Source organism: Cyanistes caeruleus, chromosome 5 (assembly GCF_971803275.1).
Source record: "Cyanistes caeruleus chromosome 5, bCyaCae1.hap1.1, whole genome shotgun sequence".
Classification (NCBI taxonomy): Eukaryota; Metazoa; Chordata; class Aves; order Passeriformes; family Paridae; genus Cyanistes; species Cyanistes caeruleus.
Genome location: NC_141705.1, coordinates 79,552,312 through 79,578,982, shown reverse-complemented (window position 1 = coordinate 79,578,982; position 26,671 = coordinate 79,552,312). Strand labels below are relative to the sequence as shown.

The following is a 26,671-nucleotide window of genomic DNA, read 5'->3' as shown; positions in this document are numbered from 1 at the left end:
GGGTGTTTTGGTGTCCTAATGAAGCATAAAATCCAAGTAATGGAATAAAATTTGGAGCCAAAAAAGGCTCCAAATTTCCTCTGCTTTCTTTTTTGATTCAATTCAGTAACACATTTATTAACTGCTGTAATATGAAGAATAAATCATTGCATTTTTTAAGGGCTTAATGGTGCTTCACACTGAGGACAAGTCTTTGTGTCTTTAGGGTGCTGAGCACTGTAGCAGGTCATATTTCTTAAATTTCAGAAGGAACCAAACAATGCAGCACTTGGAACAAGTAGGATTTCACAGTGTATATGTGGACATGAACTGTAATGAGCTGAGCTTTTAAGTATTCCAGGAAACAACAGGCTGAACTCTCGGGAGTGTTGGAGCCTGTATGATTTCTTTCCCTTTGGGGCACTACTTTGCCTTGGCTGGTGGTGGCCAGCAAACCTGTTTTTCTCAGGACCCATTCTGGTCTCTCTCGTGGCAGAGGAGGTGTTATGGAAGGGATCATTCAGCTAAAGCAAATTCTATGCTCTAAGGATCACTGACCTGAGAATTGTGATTCTATAATACAGGTATATTCTGGTCTTTTTTCTGTAGTAAATGCAACTTAGTTGCCATAATGAAGAAATGGGTAGTACTTGACACAACTTATACATTTTTTAACACACCTAAGGCAAAGTTCATTAATTATGTCACAAATCACCTTTGTGTAGCTTCGAAGACAGCATACATTATAAAAAATGTTTAATACATGAACATAATGCTCTGCCTTGTTAATATTGTGCTCAGTAAAAGGGAAAGAATCCATTCTAGAGTGCACATGGATGGATGGGATGTATTTACATCCAGTGTGATTTGTTTACAGTAGTAAGCATCAAACCCACTCATCCCCTCATGACAAATGCACTTTTCAGAGGAACTTCTTTTTCCTTTTAAAGCAGGCAGAGCTGAGGAATGGCTCATTGAGTGCCCAGCACGCACCATTAGGTAATGCAGGTAGCCCTTCATGCATTGGGTAATACTCACACCCCTCACCTTGGCCTTCGCTGCTGCCAAGAGGAAAAACGTTGCCAAGCACGACACCGAGCCTAAGGCAGTAAAATCCCTTTGCTTTCATGTCTTTCTAGTCTATATCAAATAACATTTTCATTTTCACTCAAACAGAATTACATTCCTTGGCTATACCTCCCTGTGCCATTATCTGTCTAGTAGAGAAGTTTGTGCCCTAGAGAAAAAACTTCCTTCAATAATATATATTTCCTGTCAAAAGTTTCCCCCTTGCAGAGCAGGTGAAGTGCAAAGACTCAAATCACACAAGGGATTGGCAGAGACGCTGAACCCTTCTCTGCATTCCCAGTGTGTGAAAGCAGAGCAGCACTTTTCATTCATGACAGGACGTGCCTGGTCCTTCGTAGTACAGCACATTTTTCATGTTATGTAGGCTCAATCTTATGAAAATGCAGGGATCTTTTATAAATTACCAGAATTCCTTCCTCTTCTTCCTTGTAAGGAATACAAGAAGTATCTCCTATGCCTCTTAGCAGTTTGAATTAGAAATAGAATAAATTCTGGTGTCTGTGTTTTGTAATCCATCTGCTAAGATGTAGCTTTTAGCAGGGGAAAAATAATTTTAATTCTGTCTTATCGTAACTTGCAATTTTTAAATGTTAAAAATTCTGTCCTGTTGTAAGCTGGAATACTGCAGAATTTATTTGTAGGTTTCCATCTGGTGTCTCTAGGAGTGCTGTCTGAGATCTGTGTGCATGGCACCGGTGGCTGATGCTTCATTACTCATTGACCCTCAGTATTCGTTAAACATGACAACAATATTATCAGTTAAACATGACAACAATATTATCAGTTTAACACGAGCCAGGAGAGGTTCCTTGGCAGGCAGGTGGGCTGGGAAAGGAGCTAGGGGTGGGCCAGTGCCACCAGTGGGACCATTGGTGGGGCAGTGAGAGGGTCTTCTGTGAGAGGGCAACTCAGTGCCATCTCCTGGGACCCTCCCTGAGCACAGCCTTGGTGTGCACGTTCTGGGCTGCCCGTCTCTCCTGCATAATGAAAGAGCATTTTTGAAGAAGCCAGCAGAAATGGAAGCAGCAAACAGCATAAACAGCGCAGGGCACAAGGCATTTGCAGGAGAGAGCAGCGGCTGGATATGAAGCTCTTAGAAGGAATGTCCCCCCTGTGAGCACAGTGCTCTTCCCAGGTTGAGCTGCACTGCCTTGCAACAAGCTTCACAAACAGAAATTGCAATGTAATGAAAACAAACACCCAGAAGTGGTTCAAGAAGTCAATGGATAAATCTTTTGCTTAGGAAAAGTAGCTAATGAAATCAAATATTGGGAAAAACACTTTGCAGAATATAGTTCAAAAAGTTGATTAGGAAGGACCTATTTTTTGTGAGGATGTAAATACAGCAGTTCCTAAAGAACAGTTTTCTTGGTTCCTATGAGAATGTTCTGCAGCAGACTTGGGAACTGAGGAGATAAAACTGGTTTTTTGTGTCCAAGAGAGAGGTCATTCAGCAGTTATGTCACGGACTGTTCTTCAGAGCAACTTTGAGTTAGTAAGACAGTGCTGACAAGTGATTTTGTTGCTCTGTTTTCACTGTGAAGTCACAGGGTTTTAGACTCAAGTCTCCCCAAAGAAATGCATCCTTCCTAAATGGAAATGTGCTGTTAGACCTAAGCCGCTTTTTATCTGCATTTTCTTGTCCATCTGCTCGTGCTCTGCTCTGGTACTGGGAGAACAGCTCATGTCTGAAGGCATATTCTCCAAGCAATTAATTATCCCCCATATTTGTGTAATTGTATTATCCTACTTGTAATTGAGCTCCATATATTTGGCACTAGGCTGCTCTATATACCTTTCACTCCCACGGGTGAGCTGTGTAACAAATTGGTGCGGCTCATTTGGAGCCAGGGAAAGAAATGTGCATGGCTAATGGGTTCCATGATGTATGGGCAGCCTGTGCTGGGCTCACAGAGTACCTTGGCTGCACACAGCTCCTGATAAATGAGCAGCCTGGCCAAAGAATGAGGGCAGACAGGAGATGCTCAGTAAGTACTAATAGGCATAACACAAAGTGTTATGCTCAGCAATGAGGGGTTTTTTTCCAAAATTCCGAATAGCAAACTGTGTTAGTCATGCTAATGTGATCTGGTATTTGTGATTGCCTTGACATTGTCCATTTAAATATTTGGGGAGCTGCTTCTTTCACGTCTGCATGTCCAAGTACTTTGTGCTGCATTAGCTCTAGTCAATTTAGCACTGTGTTGTCAACTGTAGTTAAAACAAATGTCATGGGCTGCTTCATCTCTGAGTGACCTGCGCTCATTATACAAAAACTGGCATTTATAAACAGCTTCAACTTGTGAGTGACTGAGGGAAGAGTCTCATCCCAGCAGCTGTTCCATTCTGGATCTGCTGAGGCACCTTCAGCATCTTGTGCTCATTCAGTTCAAACAAACAAACCAACCCTCCTGCATCTGGATACGGGGAGCTGCCGTTTCGCTTGGCGCTGACAGGTCCACAGGGCTGATGTCACTTGTTTATATACGGCAAAAGCGAGATCGATAAACTCACAGGGAATTCAGAGCTCACACGCTGCATTTCCTAGGGAGGATTAGCTGAAAGGAAATGCCTGACAGCTCTGTGTCAGCTTTCACGTTGCAAGCTGAAATATTCTTTCTTCCCCTTCACAGTCTGATGGAAAGGAGAGGCGTTAAACTGCTATTCACTTAAATCTTGGCCAGTCATTTAGCAAGAAGTGCGGTATCAAATCAGTAATTTTGTCTGCCTGGAATATCCTAAACCTTCAGCAATTACTTAGGAGCACATCAACCTTTCCTGCCAATCAAGTCTAATCATTAGTTCTACCATCGTTACCTCAAAAACTGCCAATGCCTTTCTCAAGCTGGAACCTGCTAAGGGTTCACAATGTAGATTGATATGAAAGGGCCAGAAACTTCCAGAAATGTCTTGTTCCTCTTTGCAGTTTGAAACTTCTTGATGAAGATTGTCCTTGTCAACTTCTCTTCATTGCTAGATATTTATTATGCAGTTTTTACTGCTCCAGTGCTTACATCTTCAGGACAGATGTTCCAGGGGATGCAGTGAGAGCTGAGGCTTTCCTAGAAGCCATGAGACAATAGAAATACTAAATTTAGCATTTCCTTCTCTCTTTCCAAAATTCAAAACAAAGATGAAAATCTAGAATTAATAAACTGCAGATGCAAAAAAAAAAAATAAAATTGTTTTGCTTATATTGTGTTATATCACATGGATGAGTTGAGGGTTTTAAGATCTATTTCTAGCCCATAGCTGCCTCTCTTCCACTCGTGAAAGTGTATTCCCAAGTTGCACAGCCAGTGGCCTTGATCTACCAACATGTGTTTTCCTACCAGTTGCTGGCTTGGAATCCTGTGTGCTTTGGCAGAAATAGCAGCCCTCCAGTATTTGAAATGGAACAGCGAGCATGAAACTGGATTTAACTTCCTCCCACAATGGGAATGACCCTTCCTTCCTCCAGATGTGCTTTTATAAATATTGAGCTGGAGTAAATTATTCCTTTTCACTCACAAATTCCAGTTTAAGCTGAGTCCTTCCTAGCTGAAGTAACTGGAAGAGGCCCTCCTAGTAAGATGTAATCATTCTCTTTGTTTTGATGAAGATAATAGCTCTTACAGAGCTGTGCCACAAACACACCAAGCTCTGCTTTTAGGCAGGAGGATTTATTTCACTCATTTTGAAATGGAAGCTGGTAGGCAGCCCTATCCTTTTCCACAAATCTCTGCTGATGCTGTTTTTAAAAACAAAATGAAGGAAGGTCCCTTAGGAAATGCAGAGTAAGACAAGGAAGATTTCCTATCACTTTGCCTTTTTTATTTAATAACTGCTGATTTTAAAATCTGTTACATTTTGTTTATTTTGGTGTGCAAGTTTCCTCAGCGTCTTGCAAGTTCCTGTACAGGTAAAGGGAGAGGTAACAGAATTCCCTCACTGAAGGCTGGGCTCAGCCTTTCTTCTTAAAGCAAAGTCCCTGCATCCCCATCTGGCTAAAACAGAAGGGACCAACTGAAATCCAAAACTAGGAAGGATAGCAGGGAAATTTTGTCCCAGTATGAAAAGGACATAAAAAAGTACACCAAAAACTGACCGTTCATTTTGAGTGGGAGTCCAGCCTCCCATATGTAGGAATAATTTAAAATTAAATTAAAATTAATCTGAAGTTAAATTTAAAATTATCAGTTTAAAAGATAAATTTATTTCTGATAACAAAGATAAACTTTTTTCTGAAGAACTCCCAGGCTTTCTCTCTCTTTTTTTTTTTTCTTTAACGACTTCCTTCATATTTTAGCATTGAGTAAATATTAAATTAATTCTATAATAGATGATGAAAAGCACTTTAGAACATGGAAGAACATTCCACATTCATTTGAAATTCTATGTAGAAAATCAGTCACAGCATAATCTAGCAGAAATATTAGATTATTTGCATTTTATCCAATTTTGGTGAAGTTTTCCATTAATGTGTTTTTTCTGTTTATCCTGGAGATACCATTAATCTGCCAATTTTTTAATTTTTTTCTGGAAATTAGCCTCTCACCACTTCTTTTTTTTTTCCTCTCTGGTATGTTTATTTCATGTCCTGCTTTCTAAACATCCCTAGACTTTCAGCCTGCTAACTCAGATGTCTTTGGGCAAACCATTTGGCCTCTTTTTCAGTGATCTCCATCTGCTGAGGGGGGACAGTGCTTCCCCATCTCCCTGGGGCTGCATTTAAATGGACTGCTGTTCATAAAAAATCCTTTCAATGCCTCCTGCCCAAAATTCTCCAAGGAAAATCACGGCACAAAGAGCTGTGGGTCCTGACTACACTTTGAAGAAATTGCAGGCAGCCTCTTTTTGTCTTCCCTGTTTACTTTGTTTTTCTGAAATGTTGATGCACTGAAAAGTCAAGCCAGGAAAAATAGGGGAAAAAAAACTTGTACTCCTATTTGACAGATTTTTGCTGTTGAATTAAAACTTCAAAGAAAATGAAAATAAAAACTTAGCTGCTTTAGCTATCTGACCTTTTATGTTTGACTGAGTTCTCAAAACCACTCCTGGAGTAGACATTTCATACATACTTGTGACATGAACCAAGTGTCACATGAAAGGACAGGCTGTCCCCAAAACATCGAGGTAGGAAGCCTTTACCTGAGTTAAAAGAAACACCTGAACACCCTGTGGCCATGTTATGCTGTAATTATCTGTTAGACAAATCACCCTTGCTTTGATAAATAAAAGTACATGGGGCATACAGGCTTCCCCAGGGGGGATCAAAAGGAGAAAGGATTTAGAGATCACAAATGCTTGTGGCACAATGGAAATCCTCTATTAAAAGATCCTCTGATACCAGAAGAATCTCAAACTGCCAATATCAAAGGAAGTTAATGTTAATTAGTGGGGAGCACTGGCAGAGATGGGTTGTGCACTTCTGAACTGACTCTGACTGATAGGTTCCCATTTATGCAGGGGCATAAAAGAGAGAAAAACCAGTCTTGGCCCTTGTATGCCAAGTCACTTCTGAATTCCAAACCTTCTCCTTTGGTTTTTGAGCTTGAACTCCTTGGACTTGCTGCTAATTTTGATCTTTAGTTTCTGTGCTTTGCCTCCCCACGTCTCTCAGCACTTTCTCTGAGGTGCTCAGGTGTGGAACATCTGTTCTGTGTACCAGCTGCTGTGTTCCCTTAATTTCTTTGTCCTCTTAACCACACTTCCACAATAAAGTGTCCAACAGCAGTGCACTGAGAATGAGTCTATAATGTGCATAAATAAATGTATCTATAAGTGAATGGTGTTTTGCACACGGCAGTTGTAGTACTTTTCTCTTTTATAGTTGTTTTTTGTTTTACACGAGGTCAGGTTTTGCTACCCTTGTTGGCACAACCCCCCTGTAACATTATTAATAATGACTTTAATGTGCAATTTAAAAAATCTTCTTTCCTGCACCATGCTGTTCATCATGTTATTATCTGCGTTTTTCCAAAACTGCTCTCCATTTGTGGAGCACAAATCACACGATGTATATGTGAATTCAAAGGATGAAGTTCATCAGGCTCTCTGTAATGAAAGGTGCTGTTGCTGTTTCATGCTGTGGACTGTAGTTGGCCAATCACTTGGAATGAAGATAAACAAACTAAAGGTTTTTAGTGCTGTAAATCTGGGAAGGTGTGGTGGTGACACACATTATGTGTGGGATTTCTAATACAGTGAAACCAGCAGATTGAATTTATCTTGCTATTACTGTTGTATGAATAACAATAATTACCCATTTTTCCTTTCATTAACTTTGTGATTTTGATAGATATGCTGCTTTTACAAAGGCACACACTAAATCTCTGAATTCTTTCTTCTTAAAAATCATCCTCTCTGGGAAAAACTCTTCCAGAGGCCAAGGAAATACTTGAGCTGGCAGTCATTCTTTTTTGAGTTGGTTTCCTTGTGTTCTTTTCTTAAGAAACTGGTCTCTAATGAGCAGATATGATTTGAAATGGCTTCAGGCTTGCACTGGGAAGAGAGAAATTTCGAAGTTCTCGGTCAAAGTTTGAGGGGATTTCCTTTTGTCTACGCAGAGTCTTGTGTGTGATGATTTCCTTGCACTCTTTTGGAAGCCTGTTACAAGTTCACTCAGTGTCTAAAATAAGGGCTGTAGGAATAGATTCGATAAGGATTGAGAAGCTGGATTTCTTTTGCCAGTCTTGCATCTGAAAATACTTTATCTTGTTATTTTCTTTTCTGTGAAGCAGAGATTTCTCAGTGTTGACAGTCTGGGGTTTTATGTGAGCTTTTCCATGGAGCTTACCTTTTCCTGCAGCTGCCTCTCAGCCGTGCATCCTCTGGAGCAAAGGGATGAGGCACTAACAAGCAGTGTGCAGTCAGTGTCCTCACTGATATCCTTTACTCAAACAGCCAGATATCAAACTGCTTCAATGAGGTGATCATTGAATAGGCTGAGCACTTTGAAACATGGGAAGGCTGGATAAATAGCTAGTTGATTACTGACTGAAAATGGTTATTTAATTTAGGTGAAATAAAATGTTTTAAAACCCAGGTGAGGTCTTGCTAGCATAGATTTTAGTATGACAAACTCTTCAAAATAATCTTGTGTTTTTTCATCAGCCCTCAGCCCTTCTGTGCTTCCTCTGGCTTCCCACACCACATGTCCCATGTCAGAGTGTGCCACTAAATTACTGAACACTTGAGTGGAAATGGTGCTGCTGACTTTCATTTTAGGATAAACCCAAATGTTATTGATGCTTCTCTCACTCTTAGTTCATTTGTTAAAGTGAGCAATGGAAAGCTGTCCTTCACCACTGATGTGAGCTTTCCACTTTCTATTTCTGTGAACTCATTTTGGTCAACTCTGCTGTCTAGATTATGTGCAACTCCAGCAAGAAAGGTTCATTTGGGCAAAAATAGTTTATTTTACTTCAGTTGTAAAATGAAAGTGGTATCTAGGCCATTAAGCTTTTTCTTTTTTCTCTCTACTCTTTTTTTTTTTTCCCCTCTATTTTTGTTCCCCTGTTTCTTTCCCTAGAAGAGACATAGGAAGCTTGTACAAAGTGTATCTGTGGGCACAATAAGTTGTGCACTTTTGTTTTATGTTTGCTAAGGAAAAAGTTTATCAGACTGTTTTGTTGATCTCTGTAGATTTATTCTGTGGAGAAAGGCTGCCAAAATGTCAGTCAAAGCTTAAGGCAAAGCCTACAGCCCTCCTGATGTATTAAAACAGGAAGGAAAAAGCAAAACAGAGTGTGATGAAAACCTTGATCCACTGAATTACTAGAAAGACATTTTTTTTTGTTCATATTGTTGTGGTGGACCTGGCCTAAGATTCTCATCGGGATGTCAGTGCTGAGTGAGGAGTGTCTGTAAATTATGCCTGTACCAAGGTTCATTTGGGATGTTTACTGCTGCTCACAGGGCTCCGTGCAAGGGCATGGAAAGGAGCCCCACTTCCTGGGGCCGTGGACATTTCTAGGACAGGGAGGAAGCTCTGTCAGCTGTGAAGCTCCAGGATCCAACACAGCTCTTCCAAGTGTTGCTCCACTCACAGGGCTGATGTTTGAGAAGTCTGTGGTGCTCCCTTCTCTTTAAAGGTGGGATGTCACAGTGGTACAGTTAATTTTTGTCGGTGGCTTGACTGCATCTGCTTTCCTTTTGGAATGACATGCTGGGATGTGTCATTTATCTCAGGCCCTGTGTCAAACCTGTGGGCCTCCTCCGGCCCTAGAATTTATGGTGAGCTGTAGGGGAGGAAAGTGTGTGTGATGGATGTGCTTGTTCGCTCTGCTCTTGCAGCTTCTCTTTTTTTGTGCCAGTTGCTTCACCAAGCCCTCGTTATCTCATGTTGCTGAGCCATGCAGCCAGTCCCTTGCTTCAGATAACTTAGGCTGCCTCAGACAGCTCGGAGGGAGCAGGGAGTGGAGACCACGGCTTTTGGTGCATAATTACAAGTTCATGTCCAATTCACTTTGTCACAGTGTCCAGCAGAAGGAACATCCTGGCTGCACTGGGTTGTGTCTGTGATCTGTTGATTGCTATCTTCTCCCAAGTCAGAAACAGAATCCCCTGATGTTCAGCTTGAGTTGATGGGGTGTGAAAAATTGATGGCACCAGCAAAATCAAGGCTGTAATAAAAATTGCTGGTTCTCAGCAAGCATTCGTTAGTGTTTTCTTTGCACAAATCAAAAACTTTCCCAGATAATGAGAACTGAGTTTGAGATCCTATGTATTTTTCCGTGGCACATGCTAATTGTTTTCTTACCAGCTCTGTAAATAATTGGCATGGCGGTAGCCTCTGAATATTTGTGTTGACTAATAGCAGACCATCATGAGTTAATCTCCCTAGACTGGTAAACAAAGACAAAAAGAGTTATTTTCTTGCTATTTATACTAGTTTTTAAGTGGAAGAGGTTAACTTTTGATTTAGAATTGATTTCAGGCTTCAAGGGAGACCAGGTTACGCTTGTGTTAAGGCAGAGATTTATCTGATAAAACCTGAATAAGGATCCGCACAGCTAGATCTCTAATTACCCAGCTGATTGCCCTGTCAATTAGCAGTCCCAAGCCTGAATGGCCATGCTGTCTCTGGCCGGTGTGGGTTCCTGATGTTTTTTGCTTGGCTGCTCTTTCCTGCTGCAGCTCAGGCAAAGCCAGAAGCGTTTGCTCGTTCCTCTTTTCTTAGAGCTTTCCTTCCCAGGAGGATTCACTCACTGGTATCCAGCAGCTGCCTTCCTGCTGATATATTGACCTCATTTTGAAATTAATTTCAATTACTGACATAAAACATCTATTTCCCCCAAATTCTTGGAAATTCCTGTTGGTTAACAAAGAAATGCCTATCTAATTTCTAAATACCTTTTTTTTTTAATTTCAAAAATAAATGTGAGGTCTGTGTTTGGTTGCATTGAATTACTTGAGATGGAAGGGCTTACTTAATTTAGTAAATTACTCTGTGGATCATAATAAGGAGGATTGACCTGTTCTACTCGTGCTCTGACTTTCTGATGGCATCAGCACTAAAAAGCACAGAGGACCTATTTTAATCATTAAAATTGCAAAGGCATGTCAGAATGCTCAAGTAAAACAGGTTTTCTGAGTGGATGGCATATTTATGTAAGAGCTTTCAGAGGAGAAATGCTTCTTATGGTTGTATCATTACGACAACAAAACATGAGGAATGCAGCAGCAAAGTTTTCAATCTTAATTATAAATCAGTTCAGTTACAGGTACAGTGTAACTTGCATTTCTAGTTTTCCTCCTATAAAATGAAATTATCTTTGTTGATATAAAAGTGGAGTACGCATCTGTCAAGTAGATGAATTCAAAGCAGTAAGAACTGCAGATTCTGATTCCTCCTCTTTTTTTATATATTTTTAGCTACACATATCTGAACAGTGAACTACCGTAGAATTTTTATGATTTTAATTCAGTTTCTCAAGCATTAACTTAGTTCCTTCAGAAGTGAACTACCTCACATTACCATCTGGGTTGTAGGCCAATTAATTATTTACCAAGTAGTATTAGCTACATGTACACATTTGCTTAGAGGTTTAAGACATTTTGCAGTCCCAGGTCAGCAATTGTAATCCAGGGGTTCAGGCCCTCTCCCTTCCAGAGCAGGGCTCCAACACAGCACAGTGGGGAACACACCTGGAGCCACAGCTCTACAAGCAGGCTCATCCCTGGGGCACAAGGCCTTGGCCAGGAAGCAGAAAGAAACCAAAAATAAAGTAAGTGAGAGAGAAAATTCTGTTAAAAAATGGAGAATTGAGAAAATAGCTGAAAAAAGTATAGCTGCCAGTTCCAGGGGAGAACAGAGCCAGTTCTGCCTGTGAGTGCCCTCTCTAATGAAGAGCTCATTGGGAATTTCATCTGTGCCTGCAGTGCATTATTTGAAGTGAATCTCTGTAGTTCATACATGTATTTATGATACTGAAAGCAGTGACAGACTGGGTGTAGGAGCCTGGGAATCTGTCTGCCTGGATCTCTGGCATATCCTGAACATCTGGAATAACAGACATCTCCTTTATCTGCTGCAGAGCTAAAGCACTGTAATGTTACCCGGTCACTGAGAGAGATTTCAGCATCGTGGTCTAAAACAGTGTTTCAGAGCAAACAGCCAAGTAAGCCAAGTTTAAACTCTGAGGTGATATTTACTGCTGTATCTAGACAATTTACAGTTCTCAAGCAGCAGGATGGTAATGCAATGATTGCCCTGTGTGTAATTAGTTGGGTGAACAAACAACTGAAATTAGCAGAAGAACCTGTTATTTATGGAGGAAGTCCTTGGTGATTTCCAGCAATCCCGTGTTTGATCACAGAACAATGCAATTTAGGTTCCATAGGAAAACTGGCTCTCTCATTCCAGCAGGGCTCTGGAATGTGCTTGACAACATCTGTGTGCCAACAGAAGTACCACACTTGCACTTGCTCAGTGATTTAATAAACCAGTTAATGCAAATACTGTGAATTAAATGTCCTGGAGATGGTAACGCGTGAGAAAAGGTCAGACTGCGTGTACAGGTGGGGTCGGTGAGTACTGTAATTCCATAATTATATTCTAAAGGCTTTGGAAAGGGAAAGGACACTGCTCATGTATCCTGAGATGAACTCAGATTATGGCCAGAGCATGCATAAAGTCTTGGCAGAGTGAATTTTAGACATATGAGAGAAGACCAGCGTGCTGAGAAAGACACTGCCAAGCAAAAAGGTGAGCCCTCTTTGTGAGGCATCCCTGTGCCTTAAACCAGACAGCAGGCTGAGAAAGTCACGTTACAGAGTTGTGATGTTTTATTTAGATTGGTTTCCAAAGGGGAGAGAAGCTGTAATAATAGCTCTGGTAGCAGTGGATAGAAAAATAACTGGGTTTTTAACCTGCCTCTGCTGGCTGAGTCTATTCACTGGCCTCTCATGAACACAGTAACCAGGCACTGTCATTGTCAGAGAGTGTTGTGTTTCAGCAAACACAAAGAGAGTAATTTGTACTGTTTCTGTGGCTGCTATCCACACAGCAGACTTCAGATGGAGGCTGGTGCACTGCTCATGCGTGGCGTTTGTAAAACTCTTAGACGTGTTTTGCTGGAATTCCAAGACATGGCTCACCAATGTAGTCAGCAGAGTCACCTGAACAAAACCATCTGTGTCTGGGTACAGCTGAGTGCTATCGTCACTTATGCAGAGAAGCAGTGCAAGAGTAGGAAGTTGTGGTTATCCTTAATATTGAATATTGCCAGGGAGCTTTTTTGAGATATTTTTTTTACATAACTTTGTTTTCAGAAGCCAGTCCCTGGAACATCTGTGCTTTTGTGATGAAATTCTCTTACCTTGATTCATAACACAAACCCTTCTCTCGTGCATCTCCATAACCCAGTTATTTGCATAACACCAAGGAGAGTTTTGCATATTAACTAAATCCATTGCTTTCCAAGGTTTAGGGAGCTGTAATTATTTTCAGTTAAAACCCTTCTTGTCTTTGGAACTAAAAAAAGAGGTAAAAGCCTATTTTTTTCTTAGTTGGCAGTAATTCTTAGAAAGAATTAATCTTTGCTGTATTATTTCAACAGTCTCTCCAGTCTTTTTTTTGGTAAGTTCTGTTAGTGTTTTCAGACCACAGATACCGAAGTGGGATCCTCTGCAGGCACTAAGCCAGGAGAGTGGAGAAGGAGGAGGGTGAGCAGTGGATAAAGAGGTAACTACAGGAATACTTTCTTCCCATTCTCACCCACTGTGTACCCAGAGTTAACATCCAAGAGGAGGATGTAGTCTCAGCAGTGTATTCACTGTCCAGTGTTTTAGGGATTTTTTTTTTTCCATGATGAAATGTGGGATTTGAGTATTCCAGAGGGATTTCACCAGGTTTCTGCAGGACTTCGGTGGTGCTACCATTCAGAATTTGTTTCTTTCCTGTAGCAGAATGCTATCAGAATGGGACCCCCAGTAAAGCATCTCCTCAGGTGCCTTTTCCCAGTGCCCACAAGAGGTTTCTTAAGTCTATTATCCTTCCTTTGACATTGATCCATACCCTGAGGTGGGGAGTGATGTGATCAGCTCGGCTGTTTTGCTGTCCTTAGGATGTCAGGAGGGCATCCCTTCCTGATACCTTCAGTTTGCACTAGTAATTAGAAATGCTGTAGTCCTAAAAAGCTCTGGAAATATAATTAAAATCAAACATAATACTTCCTAGGGCAGAAATTGGCAGTGGTACTTTCTGTTCCCTAGGAAATGTCCAAAGCAATAAAAATGAGCCCTTGTTTGTGGGCAGATGGGAAACTTCCTGTGTAGGACACAGGAGCGTGCATGGCTGTTTCTGCCTTCATCTTACCAAGAGGGACAAAAAGGGAAACACTGTTCCAGTGAAGGAGATGTTCAGTCAGCTTTTATCTTCTGTGTGGAAGATGCAGTTTGTCTGTCTGAGGGTTAACTGGGCACCAGATGACAAAGTGAGCTAATTTACTAAAGGGGCTGAGGAATAAAATTTTAGTCTGCTGCCGTGCCTAATTCTGTTCTGTTTGCAGTAAAAGTAATAATAACTTTCCTGTGATGTGGCCATTCTAGCATCTATGTTGCAAATAACTGGCATGGCAACTTGATAGAAAAAGACATAAAGATCCTTCTTGTAGTGCAACCATTTTGATCGGGAGATAAAAATGACCAAGTTGTGGAAGTAGTAATATCTGGGTCATTGAATCAATCTGACACCAATTTATGACTGTGCAGGGAAATGAAAATGGAAAACAAATGGTCTTGAAGTCCTGTTAACAGGAGATAACCATCACTCACTCTCAGCTTTTCATTTTTAGGGATATGAATACCATAAGCACTGAATATGACTCTCAGTTCGTAAATTGGTTTTGAAACAAAAAATTTTTGCAATCTACAGGGCATCTTTCCAGAACTGCTGTATGACCCAGTAGTACAGATGTGCAAAAAGCAGATGGAGATGAAATGTTGTACTTATAACCTTGTACCTGGTTAAGTTATAGGAAGGATGTGATCGTTCTCATGGGCTGCCAGAGACAGAAACACTGTGATCTGTCCCTCGTTTGTTCTTAAGATTTGTAAAATTAAGTGCTACTAAACTTCATCTAGGAGCTGAAGTGCCAATCTGCCAAAACAATGGAACCTACCCCTGAGAATCAGTGATGAGTATTTTATGATTCCATATGTGTGGTGGATTGCAGTTGCAGTATCCCTCTGAGTTGCAGAGGAATTCAAGCTGAGAGGAGCTCCATAGATTGTGCTTATTGCCTCTCTGCTTGTTAAAGGAAAGCACATGTCAAATCAGGCACTGGTACGATAATGTGGTGCCAGCAGCAAGATATTTTGAGTTAACATTTACTTATATACAGTACAGAAATGTCAGGCACAAAGCATGTGACCGGTTCCTTATTAATTTGGGGTTTTGTTGTTTACTGAGATGTTGCTCCACGGTCCCTGTGCATGGCGTTCCTGCTGGAAAGGTAAAGCCAAGGCTTAGTGCTGTTTCTCTGTCCTGGCTTCAGTTGGTCTGTCTGCTTTGCCTGACCAGGATCACCCTGGAATGATCCTCCAGGATCAGTCCTGGAGTGGGAGTGCAGCTGGAGCCACTGGGGCAGTTCCAGGGAATGTTGCTGGCACTTTTAGGAGCTTTGCTCTGTGAACTGTCACTGAACCAAGTGTTGACCGGCACTCAGCAGCTCCGTGCCGCTGCAGGGCTTGTCTTCTTCAAGTGGCATCAAAACACTCAAGCATAAAGAGTTCTGCTGAACTGGGGGCTTGATTTCTGCCTAGTGATGATTTCCCAGGGAATGTGTAGGGTTTTTCCCTCATCTGTCACCTCACTTGTTGAGTTAATGCCTTTAGCTCAAGCTGCCTACATTTCTGTTTTGGCTGTGGCAGAGGCAGTTGCTGATCATGAACGGGGCAGATGTGGTAATGCTGATCCGTACACAGATGTTTCACTGTCTGTCTTGAGGGGGAAAAATTTACTTTCTCAGTTGTTTCTATATCAACAAATAAAACTCTCCTCCAAAACATTAGGCATGTCCAGAAGAGCAGTATCTGATGATGTTATGCAAGAGCAGCATACCAGTACATGACTCGTGGCTTCTTGTGAGCCCAGCTGGAGGGCACTGAGAGTGCAGGGAGTTGTTTTTCATCCTGTTGTCCTTCCTCAGCATAAACAAAGTCCAGCTACTGCTCCCAGTCTGTCACTGACTTGTATGAATGGGACAATAGGGATCTGCTGCCCTGAGCACACCTTGCTGTTAGGTCAGTGCTGCTTTCCTAAGGCTCCATCTGGCGCAGAATTCATGTGTGGGGGGTGGTGGGTTCACCACTGGGTGGTTTCACACACTGGGTGAAACCTAGCCCTGCTTCCTGTGGGATGTTCTGGAGTTTGCTAAAGGTACGTGGCTTTAAAGCTTCACTGGAAAAGGGTTGGTTTTACTACTGTTGCTGACAGACATTTTTGAAGATTGGAATAGATTTTAAGTAACCCAGTGGATAAAGTCCTTCCTTTCCTCTCACACACAGGCCTGACTTTGTCCTGGTAGAGCATTTGAAAGGAAGCTGGAGGTGAGGAGCTGTGCTGGGATGATGGGAATGGAGCAGATGACAGAGCCCTAGAAAGAGTCACCTGAGGAGGGAGAAATGCAGACTGGCTGGCCATGGTGTGCCAGAGGCACTGAGGAAGGAGTTGCTGGGGGAATTACGATGCAGCTCTGACAGCACAGTCTGTGGAGAGGCTGAAGCCCCTGCTTGCTGTTTCAAAGGCCAAAAGGACCTTTTCAGGGGGAACTGGTGAAGGAAGTGTGGGAGGCCTGTTGTGGCTGGGAGTGACATCACCTGGCTCATGCATGTGCCACACACACTGCCAAGGAAGCCACTCCTTCCTGCTGGTTTTATGTTCTTCAGGGGTCACCGAGCCTGCAGTTGTAGGGAATTAATCAGCTGTAATACCTGTAGGGCCTGAGGCTCTGAGATGGTAATTTCATTCCTGGGACCTCCCACATAGCTGTGACTTTGGGTGCTCGGGACTCTCCTCACAGGAGCCACGGTCCTGCACTCTGTGGGTGTTCAGGTTTCTCTTTGCTGCACAGAGCAAGACGTTTTGTAGCATGAGGTTGGAAACTTCAGTACTTCATTTCATCTCCTGATCTCCTGCTGCTTTGAGGTTTCCACTTACAAACTTGGAGCATTGTGTTTGGTTTGCAAAGGTGATGTCTAATCCAAATGCAGAATGGAAGTAGCTTGTAGTGTAATGCCCAGTTGTTTTGGTTTCTTGCCACGTCTGAATTCTCCTAATTTTGTGACTGTAACTCAGATTACTTGTAAATTACAAATGTTTTAGTAACTCATCAACAGGGAGCATAAATGATAAATATTTACAGTCAGAGCGAGGAAAAATGCCCTCTTTTCCCCATTTCTCCTTCAAACTCCAGTTCCCCACTTCCCAGAGGCTGCTACCCTGTCCCTGTGTGTCTGATCCCCTTTCTGCACCTCTGCCACCAGCTCTGTTTAGGTGTGGGTTACCAAGAAGCGATTCTTGAGGCCGTGGTTTAGAAGAGCGGTTTAGACACTGATATTATCTGTGTGTGGAAGTGTCACCCAGCTCACAATTTGGGAATCTGTAGCTGGTCTGTCCTAAAGCAGGTGTGTTGCTCTTTTGAAGCTGAAACAAGCAGAGGGTTATTTTACAGTCCAGATGTGATGCTTGGAGAATGGGGCCCTCCTGGATAACTCTCAGGTACCTCAGATCTCAATCACTTCCAATACTCAAATCATCACTTGGCATGTCTCGAGGGCAGGCAGGTGGGGTTTTTAGTGCTCTCAGAGGATTTTACCAGGAATACTCTCTTCCTGAAGCAGTAGCTCAAGGAACAATGTTAGCATGCCGTGGAAATGCCTTTACTGTGATAGACTGAAGAATAATGTGCTCTAGTTATGTGCATGCAACCTATTAGTGCTTCCTCCCCTTCATGCAGCAAGCTGTTTATCTTTCCAAACGCTGGAAACTCCTCATTTTGCTTTCCAGAGATTTCCTTACGGAACAAAGAGTATAAATAACACCTGCAATATGAAGCTTTGGGGATGAAAAGAGAAGCTTTAGGCCATGATGCCTGTATTTATGCATTATTATTGTGTTTGCACTCACTCCCAAGGAGCAGAGAAGGCAGGGAAAGAATGCATTAGGACCACCATGGATTGTCTATTCACAGGAGGAAAAGGCAGCTGCTGCTGAGATTTCTGAACCTTTGCTCTCTGCCTATGTGGAAGCTCAGCTAAGATTACCTGTGACTTGGTATTCTCACAAGGAATTAAATACAGGGCTTTGGAGTATTTTTCTTGCTGTTATTTATAGTGAAATTACACATACAGCCTCAGTTGAAACTGGGGGACCATTTTTACTAAGCATCGTACAGATTTGTCAACGCTGTGTCTCAAAATAAAAGTGGGAAGCAGCTCTACAGGTGGTTTTTATAATTGCCCCAAAAGCCACTGCTGAAAGCCACAAATAGATCCTGCCTCATCCTTCTCAGCTGAATGCTCTCCCCACTAGAACAGGATGTATTTTGGGCATATTTTAACGTTCTAGCACAGTGATGCCAAACCCTGTGATTAGAACTCACATTTTATGTAATTTGTGATTGCTGCAGTATTTGACATTTTTCTTCAAGTGTCAGTTTCTGTACTCAAGAAGCTGAAAAAGGAGCCTCAATGTTTCTTTAAAAACAAAAGTTTTAAGCCTTTTGTGGTTGCTTGAAAATGGGACTCTTTTATCAGTTGGTTTTGAGGAACAGAATGTTTGTATTCCTTCTTCCCATATTTAAATATTTTTAAAATCTGCAACTACTAATCACTGAAGTAATTATTGCTCAAATTTTTCAACTAATGCATGACCGTGTGGTCATTTGCCATGGCTGCACTGCTGAAAAAAAACCCCAACCCTGTAGGGAAAGCAAGCCCATATTTTTGGCAGAACTGTTGGATGAGCCTCTATTAAAAGGTAGGACTGCTGAGGCACATTTAGTTTGCATCCCCGTTGCAGTGAGACATTGCTGATGGTCCATCACAACCACCATACCATCTGCTTTTTCCAGGCTATTTATTCCATCCTTGTCTAACCTCTTTCTGCTTTAAAAGCGAGCACATTTTCTCAAACCTGTTACCACTCACTAAATTATTTTTTAAGTGTGTTCTGGAAAAATTAGTCCAGCCTTCATCTTGTCACATCTTCTGTTGCTGGACCTGCTGTGGCTTCTGAGGGAAGAAAATCTTACTGTGAATTAGGGTTACAGCGTGATGTGTCCACACTTGGAAGAGTGTCTCTTGCACTTTCATCAGTCAGTCATCAATTTGTACAGGCTGCTTAAGCTTCTTCCTAATTTTGAGGGTGTTGAGTTACCATCGTGCTCTGCTTGGCGATACCCACAGGTGAAAATGAGGTTAATCCTTGGCTGCATTCTTAAATCAATGCTTGAAGAATGAGGTGCTCCTCCTTCATCCTATGCTATAATATTTTATGGTTGTGTTATTAGGGAAGTTTTTAATTGTTTTCAGAAAGAAGTGTGGATTTCATAGCTGTGAAAACAGCCATCTTTTCAAACCTCATTGAGTCCTTGCCTTCGGTGATGGTGGCGATGGGTTCATTATGCAGCACTTTGTGTCAGTTTTGCATTTCTGGCTTTCAAACATCCTCCTTCATCTTGTATTTTAAGAAGGCCTATAAAAATGCTGGGCTTATCTGCACAGTCCTTTGTAGCCTGGTATCACAGCTTCCCTAAGATGTATCCTCTTTAATCAGGGCAGCGCTGATCTCCTTGTCCTGCTTCTCATTACTGTGGTGGTTGGCAGCGCATTATAGTGAGCACTGCACAGGCAGAACACAGAAACCAGCCCCAGAACTTGTTAATCGCCCTTCATATGGAAATGTCCTCCTTCCTTTAATCATTTAAATCGATCCTTTTACAGTCTGCTGTCCTGTCCCCCCCAAAAAACTTTGTGTGTGTCTGTAACCAGTGACAAGAAATGAACAAAATGTTTCGGGGGAAGTGCACTGTGGATTTGCATAACAAAAGTGCAGAACTGTGTTCCTACCCCATTTCTTCACCATTCTCGGAGGGTTTGAAAAGGATTTAGAGTCCTGCAACACTGACGTGCTACTACCAACCTCACTGTGAGAAATTGCTTTTAGCAGCTCTGTGCCACAGACACGGTAGGTTTTCGTGGCACTGTCCCTTAGTAGCACTATCTTCTCTTTTTTGGGTGATTGACTCATTTAAATGCACAGAAAACACAAAGTTTGAAGTTACGATTATTGGTTATGTTTTATATCCCTTTTACTCACAACTAATTCCATCTGCTGTCATGCTTCCCTTCTGCCCCGAGCTTTCTTGGGCTTCTCTGTGTCCTCCTAGACGTGTTTGTTTTCTACATTTTATAATATCACCACATTTGTGTCCTGCCCATTTCCCAGATGGCTTTTAAATGTATTAAAAGCTTTTATTCTAAGGCCAGTATATAACCTTATGACTTTGTTTAAACATCCATGGTTTATGGCTTACTTACACTGTGTTTATTCTCTTCTGGGCTAGAGCTCTGCATCTTGTTTGTGCTTCCAGGGATTTCTGAGTGCATTTTATCCTGCTGACTTTGACTTATTAATACAAGGCTGTACAGCTTGTGGCACTTCTTCTCTTTCTACTTAATGTGGTGAAAGCTACTGGAAATGGTACATTTGTTACTCATATTTCAGTGAGGAAATAAGAACAATAGGCCCATGTGTGAGCACCTTCATTCCTGCAGCTGATCCATCCATTCTTGTTCCAAAGGAGCCCAGTTTCCCTTACACCTGAGGCATTTACTCCATGGCACTGGTGGTGTTCCCAGCTGCTGGATTGGGGCTGTGGGGCTCTGTGTGTCAAGGCAAGACCCAGCACAGTACAGACTGTGTTTGCTTCAGAGGTATCCCACACAGAAAGCATAACCTTGCCTCAATATGCTTGCTCTCCCCCCTCCTCCTGCTCTCTAATAGTTTTCCCTAAGATTCCTGAACAACAGAGCAGATGGAAACCTTATTTAAATTTAGAAACCGTGAATACCACATGCTGAGCTCAATGGAGCAATTCAAGTTGTTTTCTCTTAATGTTTTTGTTTTTTTTATTAGTGCTGGATTCCATTTAGAATTTTTAAAATGGCACAAACATGTGATACAAAGCATTTGAGGGTACCTGTACTCCTTGCCACGTAGTGCCTCACTTGGACACAAGTGTGAAATTGTGTCCCAAACAGACCCAACTTCACAGCTAGTCATCCTCAAAGACATTAGCACTCCATTATTTATTAGAGCCATTATAAAAGAAACTCCAGCACCGTCCCCAAAGAGAGAAAATCTGTCATGGTTCCCAGGAAAGAGAAGCAAGGATTATCCTTGAAAGCAGTCAAAGGAGAGAATAGTTTTTACCAACTTGTCAGAGGAGTTGCCATGGGCACCAGCCAGGAGCCGAGGTTTAAATGTCAGATTTCCCTTCCAGTACTGTTTTTTTCCTTTCTTTTGCCGTATTTTTGCATTCATTCCATTATACCCTCTCCTTTTTTCCACCTTTTATAAGAATTTCTCTAACCATGTCCCTGTTTTCCCAACACCCAGTTTTGCTTCTTTTTATGCCTGTCCTTAGACATCATGCCAATCCCAGGTAAAAAAAATCTGTTTGAGTTTTCTTTTTTTTCTTTTAAGTAAGAGAATACGTTCTTGGATACTGGTTTGCAAGTCATTAGCATATCAATATTTGTCCATCAAAAATTTAAAAAGCCAATAAAATTGCATTAAGGGACCGAGGCAGTTAAGGAAGAATCAGCAGTGTAGAGCTGGGAGCAGCTCATTTCAGAGTTCCTCTGCCTGCGTGTTGGGAGACATGTGGTACATGTCATTATTTGCTAAAATATTACAAAGAGAGGGATGGGGGGAAGGAAAAGAGCAAAAGGAAAAAGCTCACATCTGTGGTAATGTCTCTGCAGGGGGAAAGAAGGCAAATCCTACCATTTGTGGAAGGTATTCATGTGTTGTCGGCTGGTTAAACTGCACGTCAATTGAATTAATGTATCTGTTAAATCTAGATAAAAGCTCCGAAGCAGCAGTTTAGAAAACACTTTTTTCTTTTCTGTTCTTTTTTTTTTTTTCCTTCCCTTTCCTTAATTCCTCTAAGCTGCCACAGGACATCTGGGTTGGTTTTGTTTTGTATGCTGGGTTTTGTTTTGTCTTGTGTGTCTTTGCTGTCAAAATCCCCAAACAAGCGCAGCTGCCTTATGAAAATCAACCCGGGTTCGTGTTTTGCTTACTGGTTAATAGGGTTAGCATGTAAATGAACACATCGAGGCTCCAAAGTGAGCAACTGGGCACTGGGAGGGTGGTCACACCTCCTTTGGAGCCATTGTCTCAGCCTGTCTGGCTGTGGGCTCAGGAGTGCAAGAGCTGCAAAAAGAAAAGGGAATTTTTGTAAGAACCGACTAACGCTCTCATGGACTTGGGTGCCTGTAAACCTCCACTTGGTCGCTAAGTTTGTTCTGGAGAGAGCAAAGATGAAATGGAAGCAGTAGCAAATGTTCAGCTTTGGATCCTGGTTTTGGCCTGAGAGTTTATTTTCTCCCTGTGGCTGTGGAAAATAAGTGTTTGTGGTTTTGAAACCAATTTCTTGTCTTCCTTCTGCTGATCTCACCTTGCATCTTAGGAACTGAGCATGCTTCTGTATGAATTACTGACACATAATTAATAGGTCAATACTGACTTGAACACTGGGTTATTAATAGAACTAAGAGGATGCAGATTTTCAGGATGCCTGTTCTCGGTGCAGACTCACGTTTCCCCAGCGGTTTTGAATTATGTGATTTTTTTGCTCCCTCTTAGGAATCATTTCTGTGTTCCTGGTGCATATAGCCATGGTGCTGGGTGCTTGAGAGGTGCATGCTTATGGGGTTTAGATGATTCTGGTACAAAAAGAAATCAGTGTTCAGAGAGGACAGCCTTGAGGTGATTCCTATCACATCCAGTCCCAATCTCTGTTACCTCCAGACCATCCAGCCCTTGACACAAATGCTTCAGGAAGCGTCCTGTGCAAGAGGGGGAGGAAGGTGTGGAAGTTCAGTGCCTACAGCAAACCATCAGGAAGATTAGGAGGTGGTATCAGTGATGTTCACTGAAGAGCATGAAAGTTTTTGTTTGCTGTAGTCTCTGAGGTGGGAGCACTGATGTAACCAGTTACTTGATTTGGAACAGGAATGTCGTGGGTGTACTTGGCTGAAGTGCTAAATACCACCTTTGTGGTGTGGAACAGTGGGAAGGACTGGGGCCCTTTAGCCTGGGTTTCCATGAAGATCCAAAGTTTCAGAGAGCTGATGAGAAGTCTGGCTTAATGGCAGCAGTAACCTGTCTACCTTTATTTACAATCAGAAATTATTCATGACCCTGATTGATGAAATTTCCACTCTTAAGCCTAGGAGTCATGTTAAAAACAACTCAGAAACCTCAACTAATTTATTGGAAAGACTTGGTTTTAAGATTTTCTGCAAGTATGTATCACCAAAGTAATTTAAAAACTTGTATGTAAAATTATAGCAACCCTTTCCTTGGCATCTCTGAAATCTCTCTGAGTAGATATTTTGGGTATGCTGGAGGTTTGGGGCCAGGTCTTTACCTATTTACTAATATTGTCTGTGTTAAAAAAAGAAGTTAATTCATCCTGCTTGGTAAGATAACTGAATGTTTGATTCTAGTATTTTATTTGTCATCTAAATCTAAAGTAATCATCATTCCCCAGTGCAGCACAAATAGTCTTGCCTTTTAATCCCTGTCCATTTCAAAAAATCTGTTTTTGTGACTCACTGAGTAATATCTTAATTGCATTTTCATTCTAGTGTATCTTACTCTGAAATAAAATATAGCAGAATATAAGCTCAAAGAAAATACAAATAGATTTTTTTTTTTGCCCAAGCCTTCCTGTGTCTTTACACATAAATTGAAATCAAATTCTGTATGTCACTGACAGGTGCCACACTGGTGAAATCCATGTGAAGTACATTGTGCTTGTCATGGAGAGATCCCAGCCCTTCCAAGGGAGACACACAAAGTAGGAGAGTAATTGTGACCCTAACTTCCAAGATTTTGAAGTCACAGACCTCCTTTTTTCCCGTCAGTAAATGAAAGTGTCTTAGACTCCTCATCTATGATAAATACTGACAGCGACGATACAAATTCAGGTACGCAATTCTCGTTTCCAGTACAGAAGTGTTGTTTTTGTCTTCCTGCCCCACTGCTGTGATCCTGGAAGGGCTTTGCTGTGCAGCAGATGGCAATGCAGGTGTAGCCATACGTTCTTTTGGCAGCCCTTGGCCTCCAGCCATGGGGGAGTGTGGAGCAGGGAGTCAGATTACCAGATGGAAACCTAAAGCTGACATGCGGACACAGATTAATATTTCCAAGATGACGCTTATTATCCTGTTGTTAGCACCAGATAAAACCAGGAATTAATAACCTCATCCAACTCTTGAACAACTTGGGTGATGAAGTAGTGTGAAAACTAGGGACTTTTCCTGAAGCCTCAGTGAAGGTGTATATCTGGAGCATGGGATTCATCTTAAACTTTTAGGGTGCACTGCCACTTAGATTAGAGAATTCGGAGAAAATAACTGCTAAAATTGCCTTAAAATCAAAAGCTGCACCAGCAAGTCACCTTCTCAGGGACTTTAGAAAGCCACTGGTTCCAATGACTGCCTCCCCACTGTAGTGGCCCTGGAGCCCCCACTTAATATTGAGGCTCTGCAGAATGTGATTCCCAAGCAGGCAGTAAGCACAGGGGTTAAATCATGGTGAAATTATTCTCCCCTGAGGTGCCCAGCCAGGGCAGTTCCAACTCAGCTGGGTCTTAGGACTGGTGCTTGATGTTAGGATTGGGAACCTCCCAGTGTTCTTGTACTGTTGTGTGTTGGTCAGCACACAAGGAATTCCTTGTTCATGGCTGAGGACAAGTTTCTAGAAAGGCAGGTTCCAGGAGAAAGTAGCAGGCTAAGTCACACCAACATGCTGATAAGAAGTAGAAATTGGCCTGCTTCAGGGCTCCATGCACCTTGGTATTCCCTTTGCATCACTGGGCGTAAGAACATGTTTGGGGAGAATAAAACCAGGACAATTTCTTAAAATTGTTTCAGCCCTCACCTGATCCCTGCCTCTAAAATGTGCTAGAATGATATGGTTTCTTTGTGGTTAATTATATTTAAGAGACTTCTTAAGTTTTTCCTAGAGTCCCATTCAAACTTTAAGATTCACAGTGCCCTTGTTGCTCATATAAAAAAACCCCTTCTGTTTAGATGCAGGGCTCTTCCTGCAGAATTAGGCCATTAATTGTGAAAATATAAAGCAAAATACAGGTCTCTGTGTGAGAAAGGAAAGCCACCTGAAAATGCAGCCCCTAACTCTTAAATAGAGTCTATGTGTTAGCATGTAGGATCCCTCAGTATTTTAAATGTGCTTCCTCATATTGGATTGACAATTTGCCCATTAGAGAATGGTTCATGATGCTGTAGTTAAAACCTCTGTGCATGCACTATAGAAATTGCCAGAAAATTTAACAGGCTTTAGTTGGCAACAGCTGCCCTTTGTTATGATGCCAGTATTAGAGATGAAAAGTACAGAAATGAGAGTGAAGAAAAAAAAATACAAACTAATGGAGGTAGGGGAGCAAGTGGAACCACTGCAGGATTTGTCTTTCTGAAAACTGCCTGATTGCTTTTCAGATCTATCCTTTTTTCCCCCCCTGTTGACAAGCAGAGCTTGGGAATTATAAATGCTGCATGAATTAAATCCATCACACTTGACTGACTGGATACCACGTACTGGATCTTCCAGGCAATTTGGGTTCTATCAGCGTGCCACTATTGATTTTGGTGCTTTGACAGAAAATAGCAGAGAGACAAATGAAGGGGGGCAGGAAACCTCCAGAGGTTTTTTTGGGATGCTGTAGCAGGAGGGGGTAGCTAAGGTAACACCAGGTTTCCTCCACATAAGGTAACAGAAGGTGCGAACGCGGCTTTGTACGGCTCAGTCGATAAATGTTCAATGTGTCTGTGTTGGTGCTGCACACTGTTCTTCTGTGGCTCTTTAGGAAAGGCTTATTGACAGCAGAGTTATTCTTGTCCACCTACACCGTAGCTGTTCCAAAGCAGCAGCAGCTTTCCCTGGGCAGCACAGCTGTGCTCTGTCACAAGTACCAGGGATGAGAATGTCAGTCTGTCCCATTGAAATGCAGATGGACAGAGATGTTGCACAGGTCGGTCAGCAAGTGCTAGCTAGCTTTGAGAAGTTCCAAAAAGTGTTTTATTTTCTTTCCCTCTTCTCTTTTTCTGGATTTCCTCTGTTGCACTTAGTTGAAGAAAGATCCTGTCCTTGGCTGGGCCTAGGGGGAGAACTGGGACCAGAACTGCCCAAGAGCTGGGTTGTATGAGGAATAGCAAGGAGTACTGGAAAAACCTCTTCTTTTTCTGCTGAAATGTATGATAGAGTAGCAAATGCTGAATATTCCATGGATTATCCATGGAACTGTGCACTATGCATGCTCCTATGGAGAGCACTATGGAATGCTCCTGGAGCTGTAGTAAGGCTGCTAAGGGAATGAGAGGTTTCATCTAAAGTTTTCCACACTCAGGTAGGACACAACACATTTCTGCCTTGTCATTGATCTCTTCACGTTGCCTGTTCTCTGGGGCAGGGTTGTTTCTCTTGTGCTTGTCTAGGACTTGGAATAAAGTTTTCATGAGGGATCTGTAGAAGCTGCTGTAATTCAAATGATCCTTGCTGAAAAGGGAGCTGTGTAGGACTGGCTGTGCCAGGCAGGTACAGTAATGGGGTTGAGCACCTTCTGCATGCAGGCAGCAGAAAGAATAGAGTTTGCACCATGCTGCCCTCTCCTCTCTGATTTCTGCTTTTCCTTTAGATTTCTTCCTTTTGATTACTTCATTTTCTTTATGATCAAGGCATAATTTAAAGGATTTCTCTGTGAGGAAGTGAAATCCAGTCATGTTCATCCCTACTAACATCTATAGCATATTTCACCTGAGTACAGTCATTCTGGATAAACTGTTTTTCAAGGGTAAA

General features: G+C 42.0%; 1 protein-coding gene across 15 annotated transcripts in view; it reads left to right on the top strand.

Annotated features, from left to right (window-relative positions):
- Nucleotides 1-26,671, top strand: part of LOC111929010 (bifunctional heparan sulfate N-deacetylase/N-sulfotransferase 3) — a 255,816-nt gene that overhangs the window by 151,859 nt on the left and 77,286 nt on the right. Inside the window, exons 14-16 of one of the 15 annotated variants that reach the window (XM_086888066.1) lie at nucleotides 11,918-12,081; nucleotides 13,156-13,237; nucleotides 23,571-23,781. The exons of the other annotated variants lie outside the window; for them this stretch is intronic. The gene's annotated coding sequence lies outside the window, so the exon portion shown is untranslated. The remainder of the gene's footprint in view (nucleotides 1-11,917; nucleotides 12,082-13,155; nucleotides 13,238-23,570; nucleotides 23,782-26,671) is intronic. 15 annotated transcript variants of the gene reach the window in all.